The sequence below is a fragment of the Oryzias melastigma genome, linkage group LG5 (genome assembly GCF_002922805.2).
Source record: "Oryzias melastigma strain HK-1 linkage group LG5, ASM292280v2, whole genome shotgun sequence".
NCBI lineage: Eukaryota > Metazoa > Chordata > Actinopteri > Beloniformes > Adrianichthyidae > Oryzias > Oryzias melastigma.
In genome coordinates this window covers 30,488,201-30,510,925 of record NC_050516.1, presented here as the reverse complement: position 1 = coordinate 30,510,925, position 22,725 = coordinate 30,488,201, and the positions used below count along the sequence as shown (strand labels likewise).

At 37.1% G+C, this 22,725-nt stretch overlaps 1 protein-coding gene and 1 long non-coding RNA gene across 2 annotated transcripts in view; one reads left to right on the top strand and one right to left on the bottom strand.

Annotated features, from left to right (window-relative positions):
* ca16b (carbonic anhydrase XVI b) overlaps positions 1-22,725 on the bottom strand; it is a gene marked incomplete at its 3' end in the record, with an annotated part of 200,395 nt that overhangs the window by 30,255 nt on the left and 147,415 nt on the right.
* The window catches only part of LOC112145657, a 72,848-nt gene continuing 58,398 nt past the window's right edge, over positions 8,276-22,725 (top strand). The window contains exons 1-2 of the long non-coding RNA XR_002919114.2: positions 8,276-9,046; positions 13,631-13,712. This is a non-coding gene — a long non-coding RNA (uncharacterized LOC112145657). The remainder of the gene's footprint in view (positions 9,047-13,630; positions 13,713-22,725) is intronic.

Below are 22,725 nucleotides of genomic sequence, written 5' to 3'. Positions count from 1 at the left end.
GACCCATAAAAACCTCAGAAAATAACAAATTAGCCAAAAATGTTAGCATGTTGCTAGTATATTAGCTAAACTCCAAATTAGCATAAATAAATCTCAATGGAGGTCAAATTAGCCAAAAAAGCTAACACATTGTTTAAATACTAGCTAAACTACAAAACAGCCTAAAATTCCTTAGTAAACTAAATTAGTGAAAAATGTTAGCATGTTGCTAAAATAGAAGCTAAAGTTTAAATTGACCCACAAAAACCTCAGAAAATAACAAATTAGCCAAAAATGTTAGTATGTTGCTAATATATTAGCTAAACTCCAAATGAGCATAAATAGACCTCAATGGAGGTCAAAGCTAACACATTGTTTAAATACCAGCTAAACTCCGAAATGGCCTAAAATTCCTCAGTAAACTAAATTAGTGAAAAATGTTAGCATGTTGCTAAAATAGAAGCTAAAGTTTAAATTGACCCATAAAAACCTCAGAAAATAACAAATTAGCCAAAAATGTTAGCATGTTGCTAATATATTAGCTAAACTCCAAATGAGCATAAATAGACCTCAATGGAGGTCAAAGCTAACACATTGTTTAAATACTAGCTAAACTCCGAAATGGCCTGAAATTCCTCAGTAAACTAAATTAGTGAAAAATGTTAGCATGTTGCTAAAATAGAAGCTAAAGTTTAAATTGACCCATAAAAACCTCAGAAAATAACAAATTAGCCAAAAATGTTAGCATGTTGCTAATATATTAGCTAAACTCCAAATTAGCATAAATAAATCTCAATGGAGGTCAAATTAGCCAAAAAAGCTAACACATTGTTTAAATACTAGCTAAACTCCGAAATGGCCTAAAATTCCACAGTAAACTAAATTAGTGAAAAATGTTAGCATGTTGCTAAAATACAAGCTAAAGTTTAAATTGATCCATAAAAACCTCAGAAAATAACAAATTAGCCAAAAACGTTAGCATGTTGCTGAAATATTAGCTAAACAAAAACAAAAAAATACTACAAAAGATGAGAACATAGTCCATGAATATATTTAGAGACTTGTTGCTAATCTACTTAAAATTTTGGAATTTTAAGACTCATTCATTTCCTGTGGGGGATATTTTGCTCAATATGTGATTGAATTTTTACGTGCCAAAAAATGTACAAAAAGGAGCAGAAGAATCACTATATAATTGCGTGAATGCTTACTAAGCATTCACACAATTAACTGATGAGTTTATTAATAAGGCAGATTTATTTGTATCAAAATATTCACCATGTTCTATCAAGATTTTGTGTGCAAACTCCCAATACAGAGACGACCAATAACAACCAGAAATTATGTTTTTTTTTTCCATTTTATAGAAAGCCTAAAGTTGGAAAATGAGCCAAAAATAATACATTTATGATCATCCCTGCCAATGGCAGCAAGCTACATTATTACAAATTACAGTTAATGATTTTTAGAGCTACTTTCTTTCAACATGCAATTTGACAACTGATGTGACAAAAGCGCATTTGTACACTCGCCCTTTAGCACAATCTCTAAATTAACACAAAAACTCCTAATTTTCCTATTATGGCAGACTTTTTGTCTACACATAAGCAAATACTTTCAAATGAAAAAAAATAGATGAACCATGTTTTAGGCAAGTGATTGGATGAGCCATAAATTCTGCAAATAACACAGACGATTGCCTATGTTTACACAAGCTTACAGCCTTTACACTGGGGAAATCATGACGGCTTTCTCAAACCGCATTTTCCATCAGCAAAGACACAGCAGCCCTGCACTGAAACTGGAGAAAAGAGAGAGAAAAAAAAAAATCCTACTCTACTGGAGACAATACTGTCAAATTTTAAATGGTTATCCGTGTGTTTGTGAAAGTACCATTTCCTACACTGTCCCTGCTGCCCCGAACCCAATAAGGCCCCAGGCGCCCTGTGAATATGCACGAAGCAAAAAGTAAAACAATGTTGCATCAGTCACAATCCGTTTCTATGGACTTTTTATGAGTTTTTTTACAGTTAGCCCAATTTTAAATCAACGTATTGCAGCAGGATATGTATTCATGACTAAATTCAACATATTCTAAAGGAAATAACCATCTCATTTCACAAGATATTTCAGCCAAATATAACTTGTTTTTCCTACAGCTAATCGGACTCAGGTAAAAAAGCTGATGTGCTTTTCCCAAACCGCAACAGCGATCGCCGCTTAGCCGCAATAATGCCTCGTAAACCCAGTTCCCCTTCAACCGATGCAGTTCAAAAATCAAAAATACTATAACGTCATATTAAAAGTCCCACTTTCATTTGAAAGACAGTTCGGCTAATCATTAAATGTGAAGGCAGTAAAGGAAAGATTAGCACCACCAGTAAAAAGGATAAACAGCATATTATGTGCACAGCAGTGAAAAGTGATTAAAGTTCCAATGTTTCCCCATTGGACCATTTAGTAAGGTGGCACAGGCAGCTGGTGGAAAGACAACACAAAGACACGCGCACACCGACACACAAAACACAGCGCAGAGCCCATCGACGTCTGAGACCAAAACATATGCTAGAGAGGCTATTTTAGAAACAAAGATTACTTGGGAGATTTTTTAGCGAATACTCTACACATCAAACCAGTCAGCCAAAGAAAATAGAGAACCTTGATGAGGCAGATCGTGTTGCCAGCACTGGTCAAGTCTGTGGAGTTGGCAACCCAGTGGCACAGTGGAACACCAAGTCTCATTAACTAAATTCATAAACTGCTCTACGAATATTCTCATCTATCAGTTGGGCGTCATCGAATTATTCTTAGAATAAACACTAAAAATCAACAATTAATTAGTAAAATAATTGTTTATGTCGGACCAGTGCTGCCATGATGGTCCTTTAAGGACCCAGTCCAATTAAAATTGGGTATTTGGTACTTTTTTTTATGACTGTTCAGATATTTGGAAAATGAAGCTCAAAAATTGCACGTAGAATATACAAATCAGGAGACCACTAGATCCCTGTTCTGCTCCATATTGATTCGTCCACTTGTAGACAAATAGATCCATGTACGTGTGGAATGGCATCTGGCTCAAAACTCTTTGGCTGGTTAGCTCCAATATTGCTCTTTTTTTGTTGCATCAGTAATGTTGACTCAGGGATGTGAGGGGTTATAAGCTACCGGGAGAGAAAATGAATGGGTGACAGGAAGTGGGGGGGGGGTTTCCTGTCTACAACTCTGGTGAACTTTTGATGAACTATTGCAGAAGCAATGTCCAAGAAAATAGGGATGTAATGGATCACAAAACTCACGGTTCAGATCGTGTCACGGTTGGGATCATTTTTCGGATCAGTAAAAGAAAAAAAAGAAAGAAAACTGAAAAAATAAGTAAATAAAAGCCTAAAATTACTCTTTTGAAAAGTTTCAAAACATATTTGATAAACATATATACAGTACCTCAAAGCATAAATATAGTCATATATATTACATCTAAACTTTTGCTCATTGAGGCCCATTTATAAAAACTAAAACATGTTTCTAATGACATTTACATGTCTTGAGACCAAATCTACAAAAACTGGGAGAAACGAGTGACTGAAAATATTTTTGAAATGACCAAATCTATCTGCAGTAACCCCCAAAATGCACATTTTCTCTTTGTGCTGTTATCCGCGGTCCATGTGTGTGCCGAACCGTGGCTACTAATCCGTACGGACCACGGATTAGCCGTGATCAGTTACACCCCTACTAGAAAACACCACAAGTTTTTGATTTTGGCTACAAATGACAATCATATTTAAAAGACCACTGGGAACGCTTTTATATGAAATCAAAAGATGATCAGACTTGGTCTTTAAAGTATTATTAGCCAAACCTGATTTAAAATCAAAACTTAGGGCTGCCACGATTAGTCGACTAATCGACTATTGAAATAGTCTACGAATAATTTAATAGTCGATTAGTCATTACTTTTTATTATATGGAGTCAGAGTGTAGTAATGTTGAACAAAGGTGTGAGCGTTCAGCACCAAAAAAAATACACATTTTATATTTGAGAGTGCGAAAAATGGTTCCTTGTTCCAGATGCTAACCTCCTTTGATTTAATCTTGTTTTAATGCCAGAAACTATTGTAGGACAGAGGCTACCCGATTCATTAAAAGCTTAATAAACTATCATCTTAATTGTCTTCATTTATAGTTAGTTTAAAGCTAATGATAGTTAAGATGTGTGCTTTACATCCACTTTGTGCATGACCCAATTAGTCGACTAAATGGAAAAAAAATAATCGGTGACTATTAAAATAATCGCTTGTGGCAGTCCTAATCAAAACTATATCATGCTGAAATATGTCTTTATAAAAGGACAATCGATAAATACAACAGCCATAATTATGTGGTTTGAGTGCAAACTGAACTGGCAACACATTTACCTCATTTACTGAAAGAGTATTCATGGGGATATTTGAGAAAACAAGACAAAACTTGACTTGTCATAAAAACAAAGACAATGTCCAAAGTTTACAGAAACATATGAATTCAAATGAATAAAGAAGTATTTTTAAAAGATTTTTCTAATTTACGATTTACTTTTTCATACTCGAAGCAGTGTTGGAATGGCTTTTGTGCTGTTCCACCTTCTAGCCGGTCGGTTAGTCAAACTGTATCGCCTCCGTGGGCTTTGGTGCGACAAGCCACGAGAGAAAACTCAGCTCTTATGGGCTTGTAAATCTGCCATCAAATAAAGCTGCGATGCAAAGACACGAGGATGTGGACACATGGTACTGGAGGGATTTTGGAGTGTGGTAATGGGGGTGGGGGGGTGACTCAGACAGGAACCCTTCCAGTGAGTTACATCATTTTGTCTCTGCTGCTTGGCTATAGAGATCCAACAGAGCCAGAGGGAATCAAGAGATCATATAGAATACAAACACAGCAGGTAACGCTTGATGACATGGCTGAAGGGTTCTACTTAAGATTACTAATTCATTTGAACTATTTAGTCATCTTTAGCAGAACATAGTTCTCAGGAGAGAAAAACTCTCACCAAGTAAGCTGTCTATGGAAACTTAAAGGGTAGAAGATCTTTGAAATAATAAACCTTCCAAGTTAACCTATTATCAATGTTTCATCCGAATATAGTTGGTGAAGAAAAAAGTTTGTCAATTTGTACAATGAAAAACCGCATCAACAACACTTTGACTTTTGTTTTTTAAAGCACAGAATCAATTTTATCAATAATGATGTATTTACTTAGGCAAAAGTGGTCTCTTTTAGTGTACTGCAAGTATACTTAGTCTATGCTTAAAGTGAGGTAGTCTACTTTACATATGCTATCTATTAGGGCTGGGGTACCTCAAGATACGATACATGGCTCACGATATCGATGATAATTGTTAAAAAATCATCTCTAATAACTCACAATATATAGAAAAACATTTTTTTAGGATAATACATCCCCATTTATTTTTTTTAGCTTGAACACGATCTTAACAACTTGTGTCTTATTATGTGTAACAAAAAGTAGAGCATTTAGTGCAACATTGCTGAAATAAGTAAAACTATGCATTTAAGAAACATTGACATCAATTGAATAGGACTTATTTGTAAAATTCAGTGTTACCAATAGAAAGCATGAACAGCAGCGCCACTACTTTGAGCAAAATTGTTGAAAACAACAGAACAAAAGTTGAAGAATTGAAGTAACTGTCAGGTACACTGGTGCCCGCGACAGCCAGTCTTGCACCCTATCTACCTCTGAAGGACCATCTCACAAAGGGTGACAAATATGACGTTTTACAGCCTTTTCAAACGAAAATAAAAGATCGATACTTGGTGAGAAACTATCGAGAATCAATCGCAGGACTAAATATCCCAATGTTGATATTTTGGCACTACCCTAATGTCAAAATACTACAAACTTAAAATGCTCCGAATTACACTTCCAACACTACACATACACGGTCTATTGCAGACGTGCTGTACTTATACTCAAGTATACTTAATAAAGTAAGCTTCAAGTGTATTACTTTTGCCGAGTCTGAAATTACACAACATCTTAAGATAGTCTTAACAATAAATCCACATTTGTTTTATGAAACAAGCAACGACCTTCCACGGATGCATCGTCTGTGAAAGCCATCAAGACCTTGATTTGAAACAAAAGAGCAGGTATGTTTTCTTAAAGACTGAACACTTGATGAGAAAATCTATTACGTACACAGTGAGACATCTTAAAGCAAAGTAATACAAAGAATAAAAAGTTCTACAACTTTTTATATGACTTAAAAAAAATAAAAAACTATGGGTGCTTTCACATTAGTAAATAATTGAGTACCTCTTCTTCCTAACAAAGTCGTGTTATTTTCCAATTGTATCACGACTTATTGTGTTTTGAGAGTTGAACTGTAGGCTATAAGCTCATAATACACACTCTTAACCAGACTAATGTTCAGTTGTTTGAACCACGTCAGTTCAGGTTAGCTTTCACACTACCCAAACAAAGCAGATAACACAATAAAATAAACCTGGTGCAAATCAAAGCTGCCAGGGCAAAAGAGAAACAACTGGGGTTAGAGTTTACTCGATTTTGTTCTTTTTTGCATAAAGATGGAATAAAAAATAGGCAAACACAAGAATGTTTGTGAGACTAAAGTAACAAGTAACAAGACATACAAAAGTATAAAAATCAGGGTTTATTTTTAAGAGAAAAGTCACAAAATTAGAGCATTCTGTGAGACTTTTCTTGCTAAAAGAAGTATTACACATTGAGAACTCTAAAAGAAAATTAACTAAAAACAGAGCAAGAAATTCCAAATCAGCTTGACACTTTCAATTAGAAAGATATGATCAATGGTGTCAAATGCTGCAAACAAATAAGGAACAAGAACAGCAGCATTTTCACACTTATCTGCACACATAAAGATGTTGTCAATCACTTACAGCAAAGTGCTTTCCGTGTTATCATTTTGATGAAAGCCAGATTTGAATTTGTCTAAAAAATAATGTGTTCTTCCAATAATTGGATGACCTGTCAAGCTTTCTCCAGATTCTCAAGGATTTGAAAATTGATCGTTTAAATATGCTGTATTTCAAGAGTGGGAATAAAAGTTTTTTTTTTTTTTTTAACTGTGAGATTTACAGCCAGGGATGGAAGATTGATAAGTAATGAAGAAAAAAAAGGCAAATAGAAATAGCTAGCAGGGCTTCTTTGTCAAATTTGGGTAGGAATTATGTCTGCGAGGGAGCAAGAAGGACGCATCTGCAAAGCTTTAACCTGGAAATCAAGCGCTGAGCTAGAGCTGAAATCTAACAGCTGAACAGACAAGGAAACCATTGTTCAGGGGTTATGTTCCAATTTCAAATTTCATTCAAGACTACCGAGCTTCTTAACAAAGAGATTTGAGAAATTGACATTCATCTGCTAGAACAGAATTTAGGAAAAGGGATTTAGTTCTTAAAAGGCAACATAAAATAAAAAGCTTAGGCTTATAACTACGGATGTAGTCAAAGAAATATGCTCTTTATGCATTCCAAATGAGTTAAAATAGAGTGCATTTTTAAATCAACTTGGGGTAAATGCACATTCTTGTTTGCATTCTTTACGTTTTACTTAAGCTTGATCGTCTTATATTATCTTGAATGTAATTTATAACAGGTGTTTTTTTCTTTTCTTTTTTTCACTTTGATGCTAATTACAGTAAAATACTTAATTTTATTTTACGTATGTTGACTATTCCAATTTCATGTTATGATCAAGCTGATTCAAAATTATTCTACTTTGGAAATTAAAGTGTCCATGTAGCATTAAATTTCAAAAGGAAAAAGCTTTTTTTTTTTTTTAGTTTCTCTAGAAAACACATGTCAAAGTCAAGGCCCAGGGGCCAGATCTGGCCCTCCGGGTAATTGTATCCAGCCCTCCAGATCATTGTATTCTATTGTTATCAATTTCCCTATTTTATTTTTATTTTCTAGACTTTTTTTTTCTTTTTTTGGCAGCATGTTCACATTTGTATGATTTTAACAGGACATAATCTTTGGAGATCAAAATCTTTTGCATTTAAGTATAATTTTTCATATAAAATGACGTAAAAGTGAAGATATTTGGCCGTTTTATTTTTCTTTTAATGTTTAGTTTATTTTAAACTTTTATAACTAACAAAATATATTTTTTGGAGAGTAGAATAATTAAAGTTATTCAAGGTTTAAGTTGATTAAGTTTTAAAAATGTAGTTTTAGAGTGTTCAATAAATGTTTATCATGTTTGGCCCATGACCTAAGGAGTGTTTTTTGATTTTGACCCCCTGTGCGGTTGAGTTTGACACCCCTGTTCTAGATATACAGATGCTTCTCACACTATTTTAGTCTAGTATCAACGTTTGGCCCCAAATGTTTTATGATTAAAAGACCCAAACTAAATTAATTAGTGTAACCACAAGCTACAGATGCAATATTCTGACACCATCTTAAATCATCTAGCATATAAATAAAGAACAGGCCATGGGAAATGTCATTAAAAGGGTGGGAAACAGATGCTTTTTGAAACTGCTATAAAATACTAATAAAAAATGAACGTCCTAATGTAATCTTATGGGGCACATATTTCTGAGCAATGTCAAAAAGGACTCCAGCGGCATGAATCACCCCTCATATAGACAAGCCCGAACTATCGCGCCGCTCTCCCGCTCCGCCTAAAAATCAATTATACAACCACCTGAACCGGACCGAACTACACTAATCCCGACTCCACTCAACTTGGGACGTCGAGTCACCGCGCAGAACTAGTCTGAGCGGATTGTGTAACCCGGCTAATTCCTGGAGGATACCGTGAGTTGTTTTAAAGTGATAGAAATGTCCCCCCCTTTTTTTTTTACCCCCCTCTATCGTTGTTTAACAGTCGATGGGAGAAGCTAACAGGGGAAAAGGTCAAAGTGCCGCGTGACCACAACTAGTCCTAGCTAAACAGCCTACGTGACGTCGACGCAGGGGTAGTTTGCGATAGTTAATCGATACCATGCGGGCAAATCACGGCGGCTAAGCGGGAAAACGGACGCTATCGGCCCCGCATCCGTCAGGAATTCAAGTAAGCGTTACCTCCGGGGGAAAATCTCTCGCTTCGTCGAGCAAAAACAGATCCACATTTTTTTAACCCTCTTTCCAATGCAACAATAGATACAAATGACAGCGAACACTTGTTTGGAAGTACTTACCAGGCTGACACGCTTTGTGTTTGGGCAACGTTAAAAACATTAGGGATAAAATCCACCAGTAACTCGGTTCCCGTATTCTCCGCATGTTAGACTACTCATCGAGAGAGAGGAGAAGGGGGGAAAAAATCAAAAAAAGAAAGAAAGGAAGAAAGAAGGCAACGGGTGATTAAGTTCGTGCGCCGTTTTCTTCTTCTTCTTCTTGGTGAAGAAGAATCACAGACACATCACCGAAGCTGAGACGAAGTTGGCACGGCGAGCTCGAAGGCAGAGCATCAAAGTAGTGCTTTGGCGGTCACAGGATACAGTCACAAAGATAGACGCGTTTCCTCGCCTCGTGTCTGAGGAGACGCGAGCGGCTCTTTGCTTCGAGGAACGGGAGCGTTAACGCGGCGCTGCCACAACTGTGGTCGGACTCCTCCGCGACTGCTGCAGCGGGCTTCCACAAAGCGACATTCCCCAAGTCTGGAGGGGGTCAATCGGCAATCAATCGCTGTCATTAACTACAGGAGGGAGGAAGAAGGAAAAAAAAAAGAAGTGGTCGAATATTATTGATTGCACGTGGTCATTATGAAGTAATTATCAGCGAGACGGAGGTTGGTGCTGGAAACGTCCCATTCTTTGATCCAGGAAGTAGTCTAGCGGTCAGGCATGCGGGGCTGTGTGGCTACTGCTGGTCCCATCCTACCGGACAAGCTGCGCGTCAGAGGGAGCCAGGCAGCGCGGGGCGGGGGCAGCACGGGGGCGGGGCCACGGTTTGCTCAATGCAAAATGACACGGAACGGAATGGAACGGACCTGCAGGCTGCCTGCCTTCCAAGGTGCTGTGACAGGAAAAGAAAAAAACGAATGTGAGGCTGTCAAGTCATCATGCAGATTACATTCAGCTGCATCTTCTGATCGAGTTTTCCATGAAACCACAGTAGAAACTGTTGCTGTCTAGAGCCAGGATTTGAAAAGAAGTAGTCCTAGTTATTGTCCCTCTCCAATCATCTATTGATCTACTGTGAAAGTGTTTCCTGTTGGTCTTGCAATTATTAAGTTTTCAAAAAAAAAAAAAAAAACAGTTTGTGTGGAGTGGCAGAAGTTTATCAGAAATTCAACTCTGACCGACGGAATTGTTGGTTTGGAGGAACCCCACCCCTCTTTCTATCACCCATAACAGCTATCTGTTTACAGCACGAGTCAAAGTCAAGGCCCAGGGGCCAGATCCGGCCCTCCTGATCATTTTATCTAATTGTTATTAGTGGCCCGATGTTATCTTGTGCTTATTTCTAACTTGTACAATTTTGACAAAATATATTTTTATGGAAAGTAAAATATTGAAAGTTATTTAAGGTTTAAGTTGATTTATTCTGGAATAATAGTCCTGCATGTTTTTATTCATAGTTCTGTTAAAAAGAAGTTATGTCTCTCTTTACATAAAATTTTCATCATCTTCTTGGATATACCTTTTGCACTAATTTGCCTCCGAGTTGGTGTGAAAGACGTATAAACTATTCCCTCTACCTATCAGAAGAAAAACTCTATCCCCATCTTTTTTTCAAAAAGTGATACTTCTAATATTAGATCACATATGTTTTTATTTCCCCTCTGCCAAAAATGAAAGAGGTCCATTCAATGTTTAGAAAAATACAAATTATTTAATATTTTTGAGTTCATTAAGGCCGCTAGACGGTGTAGTGGTTATGGCTGCTGACTCACATTCAGAAGGTCATGGGTTCGTATCCCGCTCAGGAGTAGTCCACATTAGGGCTGCACGGTGGCGCAGTGGTTAGCGCTCTTGCCTCACAGCGAGACAGCCCCGGTTCGAATCCCGGCTGGGACTTTTCTGTGTGGAGTTTGCATGTTCTCCCCGTGCATGCGTGGGTTTTCACCGGGGACTCCGGCTTCCTCCCACCGTCCAAAAACATGCCTCATAGGTTGATTGGTGACTCTAAATTGCCCCTAGGTGTAAATGTGAATGTAAGGGTGAATGTGGCCCTGCGATAGACTGGCGACCTGTCTAGGGTAAACCCCGCCTTCGCCCTTCAGTAGCTGGGATAGGCTCCGGCACCCCCGCGACCACGAAAGGGAAGAAGCAGCTAAGAAGATGGATGGATGGAGTCCATTAAGCAATTTGATTACAAAATGTAGCACTTGAATATTAAAATAATTGAATATTTTTTGTATATATTGTATGCTATTTTAATTATTTTAGCTTCTTGTACTTTTGACAGCTGCACATATAGGATCCTTTCAAAATAAAGCATACTTTGTGTCAGTTAAGATTCTCCAGCTAAACTAGAAATGTTAGAAGGTCAAGTCAAGTATTGCCTTTTTTATTATGACTTCGGTGAACCTTTATCTTTTTTTCTCTTATTGCTATCATTAATAAATTTGACAACATTAGTGTAAAATCTAAACAAAAACATGAATACAAATATAAAAAATATATTTAAAAAAATCAATTAACCACTCTGAAAGTAGTTTAAATCCTTTACCATCATTTTTCAATTACCTGACATGTTAAAATTCTAAAAATAAATGGCAAAACTAAATAAACTAGGACAAAATAATCAAAACAACATATCAATTTTTAAATCAAATTGTTTGCATTTATCTTCAAAACCAAAGAGCCCTGATATAGCCCATTATTACAAAGAAAATGTCTCATCAGGCTTATAGACAGACATCAGGCTTCATACCAGTAATTGTACAGAAGCAGAAAGTCAGCCATAAAGCATAAACAATAGCTGGTTGCTAATCTAAACCAAGCAGACTAAAATAAACTGTTTATCTCCTGTCCTCTGAACTGGGGGACAGGTGGGGGCGAGGTTCACAGCCAAGACGAGCCAGAGGCGTGGTCCACGGCCAAGAACAGGAGCATATATGTCAAATACGTATAAATGGCATTGAAACCCAAAAGCATCAATTTTATGATTAATTAAAAAAAATACAATTTTGTTATTTACATATTCAATTTGGTTGTATTGACAAAGAAAAGAAAATTCTGACTTTTGTTCAGTTATTTTTAGTATATTCTTTTATTCACATATGTCTTTTCGAAGGGATTCCCATTTTTTTTAAATGAGTTACATTTAATTTGTGAATCTCTTAAAAAGAAAAAAAAAAACAAGAATGCCACGAAACATTTCAATTGTTTCTCTGTTCTAATGTGATTTTTTTTCCCTTACTCTTTAATTTATTAATTAATTAATTTATTTCTGCCTTTCAATTTAATTTAGCTTTCTGAGTACAGTTAGAAATGTTTCGTTTTTTTTAAATGTGTGTATGTACACTGTTTTTATTTTATATTGTTTCATTGTTTTATGGTATAATTTTTCTTTTTTCTTTTCTTTTTATCTTTTACTAATGCTTACATTTCATTTATTTTGTCTTTACATGTTAACATATATAATTCCAATTTTATGTCTAATTTGTAAAAAAAAAAAAAAAAAAGTTGGTGTGAAATAAGCCTGCCCCTACATCCCATCATCCATCCGTCTCACGCTAACTTACAGCTCCTCCCAACCCTAACCTAACATTACCGGTGCAACAAAAATGACAAGAAATTTGGGAGCTGTCCAGCAGTACAGTTATGAGCCACATTCAAGCTCAGACGAGGAAAACAAAGACGCACATGGATCTATTTGCCTGCAAGTGGATGCATTGGAGTTTGTGGTCCACCGATTGTGGCACCAATGTCACAGATACAAGCTTTTTCCAACAGCATTTTTTCATCTGCTCCTGATTCACAACAATCTGTATAAGGAAATACTCAGAAACTCGCTTTTCTTTATATATGTCCTCCATCATGAGAAAAATGCCTCAGAAACGTATTAAAAACACCAAAATACACAATTTTCATTGGAGTGGGCCTTTAAATCAGAGATTTTTTTTTTGCCCATCCCCTCCCATTGTCATTTGTTGCTTTCTCCCAGCTCCCATTATTAAAATGACCCCTCTGTGGCCACACATGATGCCCCTTTGCCTCCTGCTGGCTCAATTGTGAATGGAATACTTCAGCGGTAATCATCACCTGGAATAGACTATCATCTTGTGTAAGTGTGTGCAGATTGGAGAATTATGCATCTTCTGGTGATACTCCCCCAGGTAAACGCGTAGTCGGTGGTGTTCATGCAGAACTATCCAGCTGGACATTTAATTTGAAAGATCTGATTAAATTTTTCATTTAATTACCTAGTTCTCTACAGGGCCATTGAGGACAGTCACAAGGGCCCTTTGCTTTTAATGTGGGCCATCTGCTTCCTCTCCAAAATGCCTACCTTTTCAAAGCCCACAAAGCCTCGTGGGCACCTTCTCCACCATTCTCCAGGCTGCACTACCCCACCACACACGGCAAAACACCACCTTGGATGACAATAACACCAAACCTGATTGTTCTCCTGCAGATCAAGTGCAATTCATCAATACATGAACTCACCAATTCTTTTAAGTTTGGTTCTTTATCTTTTTCAGAACACCAGGAACTCCTTGATTAATGAGGTTGACTCCAAAATGTTTGTACAATGGGCCTAAGACACTGACCCCTATTAAAGAGGTATGTCTCCATTGAACAATAGGTGGTATTTAATTGAATATTACCTTAACAATCCCCAAAGGGGGAAATATAGATGTGCGACATGAATTATAAGGCATAAAGACCCACTCAAAACTCAGCTCGGAGGTTCCTGTAATTCTCGTGCTGGCTGGGACCGGTGCATTTGTGGCTTTTTAGGCTTTTTCCAAGCTCCCAGACTTTCTCTCACAGGCTAAAAGCATGCAATTGAGGTTTATATGGGATTTAAATGGTCTGCAGGAGTAAGTATGAGCATGCACAGTTTGTCTTGTTAGTTTCTATGAAGTTACAACCTTTTAAAAGGGTCCCCTGCCTCTTGACAATGACAGCTTGAATCGGCTCAAGCCCCCATGCGATCCTAAACCGTAGGAAGCTAATAAGGTCTTAGGAAATGGATGGGTCACCTAAAAACAGCTGGAGAGTTGGAATATTATTAGAGAGATGCACTGTTGAAAATCAGAACTGATCTCTAACAATGTTATAGTTGATTCACTTTTTTATTATTGTAAAAATAATTGTATTTTGTAGCACTGCAGACCAAGTCTCTGTAAAACCTACAGCAAACCTTTCGGTATCCATGGTGAAAAGAAAGTAGCATGTCAAGAATGAAACAATCCTTTGAAATTACAACCGTTCCCTCCGCTGTCTGTTATCTTTCGGCTCTCATACCTGCATCACAACCAAAGAATCTGAACAGCTTTAAAGGGTTGTGTGCCTTTTTAAAACATCATCAGTCCCCGCATTTGGTTTTTCCTATTTTGCTTAATGAAAGAAACCTTAGAGTTTGCACAGTTGGTTGGACATTTGCATCATTTTTCCTTTTAATGACCAAAAAACTGAAAAGATTCCAGTGTAATGAGGGTTAGAAGATAATACAGCTTTGACATCATGTTCAAATCATTATCAGTGGTAGACATTATGCAGTAGTTCAAACAAACAAAAGCCTAAAAGCCTGCACTGGTACTTACTGTAAATCCTCTTTCCATGGGCTGCAGATTGCATAACCGGAATTTTGGATTATATTAAAACCATTCAATCTACCTTCAAAATCTACTTTTTTATACTTTATCTTGCAGGCAGTTGGTGTCTAAAGCGTTTGGTTTTCTTTATGCATCTTCTTTTTTCTTTGGGTTCAACAAAAAAAATGGATTAAATCATTTTGAGTGCATAAAAAAGTGACCAGCAAGGTAAGTTCATTTTGTCATCAGGCTTTAAAGATGGAGCCTTGAGATCATTATTTGTTCGGTGTTGGGGTGTCATGATTTGTCGATTAGTCACGACTATGTCGACTACTAAAAGAGTCCTGACTATGTCTACTGTTTCAACGAATCAAAGATTCAACGACTAATTTAATAGTCGATTAGTCACGACTATGTCTACTATTAAAAGACTCGACGACTAATTTAATAGTTGATCAGTCATGACTATGTCGACTACTAAAAGAGTCGAAGACTAATTTAATAGTCAATTGTTTTTTTTTTTGTTTTTTTTGTCTCAAAACTGCTGCAGAGGCTTCCTATTGCCATTTCTGCCATTAGGTGAGTTTGAGATGATTTGCGCCTCGCTTGGATCGTCGCCGACTTCAGGCAGCTGCAAGCGGGGGCGGGGAAAGGCACCAATTAGAAAGGCGAACTACAAGAACAGTCAGGACACCGTTTCCCTCAATGCATTGGGTTTTGTAGTCATCAAGGCGGCTTGGAGTCAGCACAGCACCAGATTTCCAGCTGCACTCGCCTAGTTAGGTGCCTTGCACCAGTCTATTTCTCACAACATTTTTATGATGATTGACTTGTGACGTCAGAGCAAAAACTACCCAGCATGCACTGCAATTCAGGCGATCTGCGCAGCGCTGCGTCCACCTGCATGGTCTCAAACACACTTATTGTCTTTGACACACATGCGCAGTAGTAGGGGTGGGCGATATGACGATATAAAACCATCTTGCGATCCCCAAAGCTGACGATCTGTCATTTTTGAGAGATTGTTTTATCACGATCTACGAAAAGCTGCAAGAGCGAGAAGGCAAGAGCTTGTTGACTGCCTGTGACTTTGAATCCGAGCTGCTCCTCCTCCTCCCCGGTGTTCTTTCTTGTAATCCATGACATATATTACTGGATTGGAAGTCACGTGACATACGGCGTGACAGACATGCACCATCATTATGGATCGAGTCTCCTCGAGTAATGAATGACAGAGGTCCGAAAGAGTAATAAAAGGAAAGGCAGTGTTTTGCAATCGACTTCAAAAACCTTGACAACAAAATAATCCGATGGAGAGGAATCATCACAGGACAGGAATCACATTTTAATAGAGAAATCAGGCTGGGAACCGTGAACTGTGTGCTAAAGTGGGTGCTAGCAATTCAAGAGTCGCATGCTAGTTTGGTTCTTCGATGTATGTTTTTATTAATGTTTCGTGTTTTAAAAGATAGCGGATGTAATCGCACATATTCACGTTCAACCTGCACAAAATCTGATGTAAAATGTGTGGTCAAGATGCACATTGCTGCATTGTTTTGCTAGCTTGTTTCTAGCTACTTTAAGAGCCTAAATCTTATTGTCGGTCACACTTTTTTTTTTTTTTTTTTAAGAAGTGTAAGTGAGTTCGCACATAATTTTCTTAATCTATGGCGTCACTGTTGAACTTTTTTCTTGGTCGTACGGGCCAGAGAAAGCCCAGCTAGAATAAACAGCGCTAACGCTAGCTTTCTGCTCAGTGACATAAACACAGCAGAGAGCAGATGTTAGTGAAGGAGCTGTGGATGTAAACTTTAACCTGCCACAACATTTACTGCTATTATCACTGTGTTTTGAATCTTAACAGTTTGGCAGATGTATTTGATGTTATGATCCAGGTTTAAAAAATGTTTTTTGTATCAGTTAAAGATGCTAGCTGGAGCCTTTTTCTCAAAGTACAACAAAATCGTCTATTTGAAGGTAAATTCTGAAGCAATTGAGAGTTTTAGTTTCATTTGAAAATGTGGTAAAGGGTGTTTTTATTCATATTATTATTATTATTATTTAGCTCTTTCAGATGTTTTTAATTGGGAAAGGACTTTACTAAACTTTATCAGTCATTCATGCTATTAAACTTCATCAGTTTCCCTCATTTCTGGTCTTGGGTGAAAATCATTTACAAGCTCTGTTTTATGGATTTTAGCAGAGAGGGAAAATAAAAACTCATGGATATTTAGAAACTGTTCATTTGACAGCAATGCAATACCTGTAGCAGTAGAATGGGAAATCCTTGCACTATTTACAGATTAATCTTAATAGATAACTATTTGTTTAGTTCCTTTGTTTCAGATGCTACCCTCATTTGATTTAACTCTCGTTTTAATGCCGGAAACAAATGAAGGATAGAAGCTGCATAATTCATTTAAGGTTTAATAAACTATTGTCTTAATTGTGTTTATTTTTAGTTGGCATATAGCTTAAACACTTCACATTTAAAGCTAACGACGGTAAAGACGTGTGTTTTACATCCAGTTTACGAATGATCCGATTAGTCGTCTGATCGAAAAAAAATAATCAGTGATTAGTCGACTATTAAAATAATCATTGTGGAAGCCCTAATTCGGTGTTTGTTATGCTCACTTATTTCATGAACAGTTTGATCCATGTCATAAAATATGAGACACTTTTGTAATAATTAATTCCTCATCAGTACTTCGACTTCAAAGAAAATGTCTGAGCCTCAAATGTCCCATTTCAGCTTCTAATTTCCTCTATTTCAATCACTCTTAAACAAAAGGTTATACCAAAATAAAGAACCAGTTGGTGAAAAGCTCGGTACACCCAGAGCTTCGATTAGAGCTCCTCTTCAGGTGCTGCTAATCAAATGCATTTGATCTGAAGATAGTTTGCAGGTGTGAGCGTCACCATGAAAGTGGGAATCTTGGCAGATTGCTGATTTGGAGCATTCAATTCAATTAGTTGGGCTTATTTGAATTTAAAAACATTCCATTGATCCCCAAAGGGAAACCAAGAGCTCAGACATGGTGCCAAGAAGATGTTAGAGAAGTTTTCATTGCTGCCCTTCAATCTGGAAAAAGACTAAACACTGTTTAGCATTTTTCACTTACTAATAAATGAAAGACATTCAAGATAGTTGTTATCTTTCCTACAGGTAGATGTCCTAGCAAGTTCACCCTGTTGTTATGTATTGGTATTCACATCAAGGTCACTTTCTGTCAAACTGCAGTCATTAGGACTTTGATGAAGAGCCTTTTTACCAGCTTTGAAAAAATGTTAAAGACAAAAAAAATGCCAAGGTCCTTGTGCTGTTAGCAAAGGCAGCCCTTTTTTTGGTATGAATGAGCAGATGACTCTTCACAGTAAAAAAAAAAAAAATCAAAATGGACTGTCATAAATGTCAGCAGGGGGATACTATTATTCATAGCCCCTGCTCCAAAACCAGTTCTTGCTCACTTATGAACTCAATTCCACATTCTCATTACTGGGTGCAAAACTGTTGGGTGTCCCAATTCTTTAGTGCTGATCTCCAGGGAACAGTTTGGACTCTAATATGCAAGTGGGCATCATACCGCTTTTTGCTAATGGTAGGAGTCTAAAATGGTCAATCTAATCAGATAAGGTAAAACAATCGTATGTTGTTTATCCTGAGGATATTTACAGGGGAACTGTTTAGTGTAAGCTCTAGTCAGTGAGCTGTCGATAGAGCTACAACCACTAGAACCTGTTCTCCTGACAAATACAGACACAGGACAGAATGGTTTCGAGAAGGACATTTAAAAGTATTCATCAGGGTTCTAGGATAGTATCTGAACTATGGACACCTGGTTAGTGTTTTGTGATGTAGAGAAAGGCTAAAAATATTGGGCAATAGCCAATTTCTTCAAGTTGTCCAATTTAGAAATATGAGAAAGGTCTGTAGTGTTTATCGTAGGTACACTAGAACCGTGAGGGACAGAATGTAAATAAGGAACCTAGCAAATCACTTTGTGTGATTTTTACAGAAAACAAGTATTTGTTCAATGACTAAATTTACCTCAGAACTTTGTAATGTAACACTGGTTGGTAACAACATACAAAAAAAGGTTTCCTGTAGGTTTTAATCAGACAGCTCCTATTTTGGTTTATTCTTTCATTCAGATCTTCTCGAGAGTTGTGATGTTTTGGGGCTGTTGCTGGACAACACAGACATTTAACTCCTTCCACTGATTCTCTATTGGATTGAGGTCCAGAGACTGGGTAGAACACTCCAAAATCTTGATTTTTTTTCCCCTTCTGTGTTCCTACTTCTTCCGTGGCTGATCATTGTCAACACGATGATCAGCCACATTTCTTTCTCAATGCTTTCACTAATGGGAGGAGGTTTTGCCCAAAATCTCTTTTCCTTCATACTGATCAGTCTAGGGCTGAGAATCACTGGGTATCTCACGATACGATGCGATACATGTCTCACGATATTGCAATAATTGGTAAAAATCATCTCGAATAACTCACAATATACAGAACAACACATATTTTGGGGAAAAATATATCCCCGTTTATTTTTTTTTTTAGCTTGAACACAATCATAAAACATATCTTGTGTCTTATTTTGTGAAACAAATAATAGACACTTTAGTGCAACATTGCTGAAATCAGTAATACTATGTCTTTAACAAGCATCGACACCAACTGAATTCGAATTATCTGTAAAATTCAGTGTTAACAATAGTAAACATGAACAGCAGTGCCTCTTCTAACGAAATAAAAGATCAATACTTGGTGAAAACCCATTGAGAATCACTCATAGGGCTAAATATTGCAATATAGCGCAATATCGATATTTTGGCACACCCCTAGTTCAGCCCCCTTTGCACAAAGCCTGATATTTCCACCCTCGTGCTTCACAGTAGGTATTGCATTCTTGAGTAGTGTTTTTACACAGATTTTTATTTTGGTCTCACCTGACCCCATATTATCCTAATCCTCTGGATGGTAAAAACTTTAGATGGACCTAGACATGTGCTGGCTTAAGCAGGAGAACCTTTGGAGCTCAGCACGATTTGAATCCATGACAACATAGTGTGTCACTAATAGTAACCACTGTTATTGTGTTCCCAGCTCTCTCCAGGTCATTGACCAGTTCCCCCATGTAGTTCTGAGCTGTTTCCTTATTGTTCTCTAGATCATTTGAACCCCGTGAGATGAGATCTCACAATATTGCAAAAAAAAAAAAAATGTAATTCTGTCTCTCACAGTTGAAGGGGTTCCAATGATGAATAGTACCTGGTCATTTTTAAATAGGATACCCTGCAGAACTGGTAACAAACACTATGTCACTCCAGGATAAAGTAATATTCAAAAAATCATTTTTATATGTATAGTTGCAACAAAATCCAATTTTATTTGTGCTTTGAGCTTGTTCTGAAGAACACACCATTATAAACAGATGGCCTCTTGGTAAATCTGGCTTGAATTCTCCTCATCAGAATTTCTAGTTTTCCATTTTGGAAGTGAAAATGTGCAGAAAAGTTCTCAATTGACACAGTGGTGAGGCCATAAAAAAGTTATATTTGGTTTCCTATTGAAAAAAAAAAAATTAAAACAGCCACAATTAGGAAAGAGGAGATTATAAAACCTATAATGAAGCAAAGTCTTATGGTAAATTGTGTGTGATTTTCAAGCTTAAAACAGCAGCTTGAAGAAAATGTGTATTCATGTGGTCTGAGAAAGGTGCAATCTTTCTCACACCGCCTTCGTCCTTTCTTAGGATTAAATTGTGAAAATTGCCTTAACAAAGTCACACTAGTTAGTTCAAACTGGCTCTTTAGATATTTGCTGCTTTCTTGAGGTCTGGTGGGATTTTATTGGAAACAATGTATATTTTTTTTTTATTTGATAAGCAGAGGAGCCGCATGGAGGCTGCTTCTGTGCTGTAACAGCCATGTTGGACACAGTGGCCACCCAAGAACAAACATCCTTACAGTTTGTGGGCAGAGCAACAAGACATTAGGGAGCAAAAATGTAATTAAACATACCCGAACTCAACCACAAGAAACAGAGAACACATGGTGTCTCGGAGTATTCCCTATATCCTGTGTCCCTTGCAACACAGAATCTCAATTCTTTTTTTTTTTATAATCCCTTAAGAGTGTTACAGTACAAAATCTAAAATTACCTCCTTTTTTTTTATTATTTTACTTTCATGGTACTTGACCCACACGTGATAGAAAATCTGGGGATAAAAGTCCATAAGCACAAGCTACTGCCGCAGAATTTAAAACAGCTTTACTTGGCAACCAAAAGTGTTTCTACTCCATGATTCACGCCTGTGGGTGGGGATAGGGGGCAGGGGTTGCGTAAAAAATCTAAAAAAAAATTGAAATAAAAAGCAAATGGGCCATCCTTTACTGTATGCTTTAGGGAAATCAATACCCGCCTTAATCATCAAGTGATTCGGCGCAAAAGGATGACCATTTTTTTTTTATTCTTGTATAACTTTGCCTTGCAGCTGTTGTGAGATCCACCACAATATAAACCTGGCTTGTAGATTAAATAAAAAGTAGGTAAGTTCTCCACTGTGTGTGTGTGTGTTTTTAATTTTCAATGAATTCAATTTAACTGACAGTATAGCAAAACAAATGGGTGACTACCTCCGTGCGATGGCTCTTAATACAAAAATATTAAAAACAATATGAGTTCTTCATCGGATGAGTGTTTGCACTTGTAATTTCGACGTGGCATCGCAGCCCTTGATGAAACTCAATTTCCTCCTCTATAGCAACACTTGGCCTCCCCGCACGCCATGCGCTGTGGGGATCTTAAAAAATGTAAAATGAAGCAGTGAGTTATTATTCATACTACGCCTGTCAGTTACATTCATTATATAACCTGGATGTTTGACAAGATAGTTGATAGCTACAGACGCATGAAAGCCATTATTTCTTTGTCCTAATGGGATCACACTGAGCTTCATGAAACAACCTTGAACAATCAAAGAAGCCCAAACTACTCGCCACTCTACGCAGTCCGCCTTTGCACTCCCCTAATAGTTTTATGAGGCGTTTGTAATGTGCACTGCGACATTTGACATTCTAATGTTTTCCACCCTTAAGGAGCGGAGACCCCCAAAGGCATCCTAACACTCTCTCTGACACTTCAATTGCGCATCTGATTATAGAAGAACGGGGAGAAACACAGACGCGGTATGATTTGTGTGAGTCCAGACATGACACCGGCGTTGTCCCACAGCTACCCTCCTTTCTTTTTGCCATTAAGTGGTTCAAGAATCACACTTGTATTATTTTTTCAAACATATTTCACATGTTGACAGTTGCTGCATAATGTACGACTCCGTGCATCAATTATGTAATGCAATTCAGGCTATGACCATATATAATTTAGTTGATTCTCAATCTTTTACATTATTTAATCAAAAGCTATTTTTATGATTATTACTCCTCTCAAATTTCTTTTGTTTTTTTTGTCCTCTGGTTCCTTTCATCTCTGCATCCCATCTTCACCATGTTAATGGTCCTTGAGCTGGAGATTAGCATCTGTCAACTGTGTGTTTGATTCAGTCTTTCATTAAACCTAATTAATTTCAAAATAAAATTGAAGCAAATTTAGGGTCCAAAATATTATTATACTGTGATGTGATAGACCCTTTCACGTGATGTCAAACAAAACGGCGAGTCTGCAGAGTGACTTCTGGTTTATATATTCTATGGTTTAGAACAGCAAAGCTGACAGCTGTTTAAAGTTATTTTACGTGATTAATGAAAGGTAACCGATATTTGAGTTTACCTAATATGTTAGCTACAAGCTAACGTTTTTGACTAATTTAGTTTATCTAGGAATTTTAGGCTATTTTGGAGTTTAATCTAGTTTTTAAGCAATGTGCTAGCTTTCTGGCTAATTTACTGAGGTTTTTTAATGCTAATTTGGAGCTTAGCTAATATTTTAGCAACAGGCTAACATTTTTGACTAGTTTAGATTACTGAGAAATTTAAGGCTATTTTGGATTTTAGCTAATATTTAAG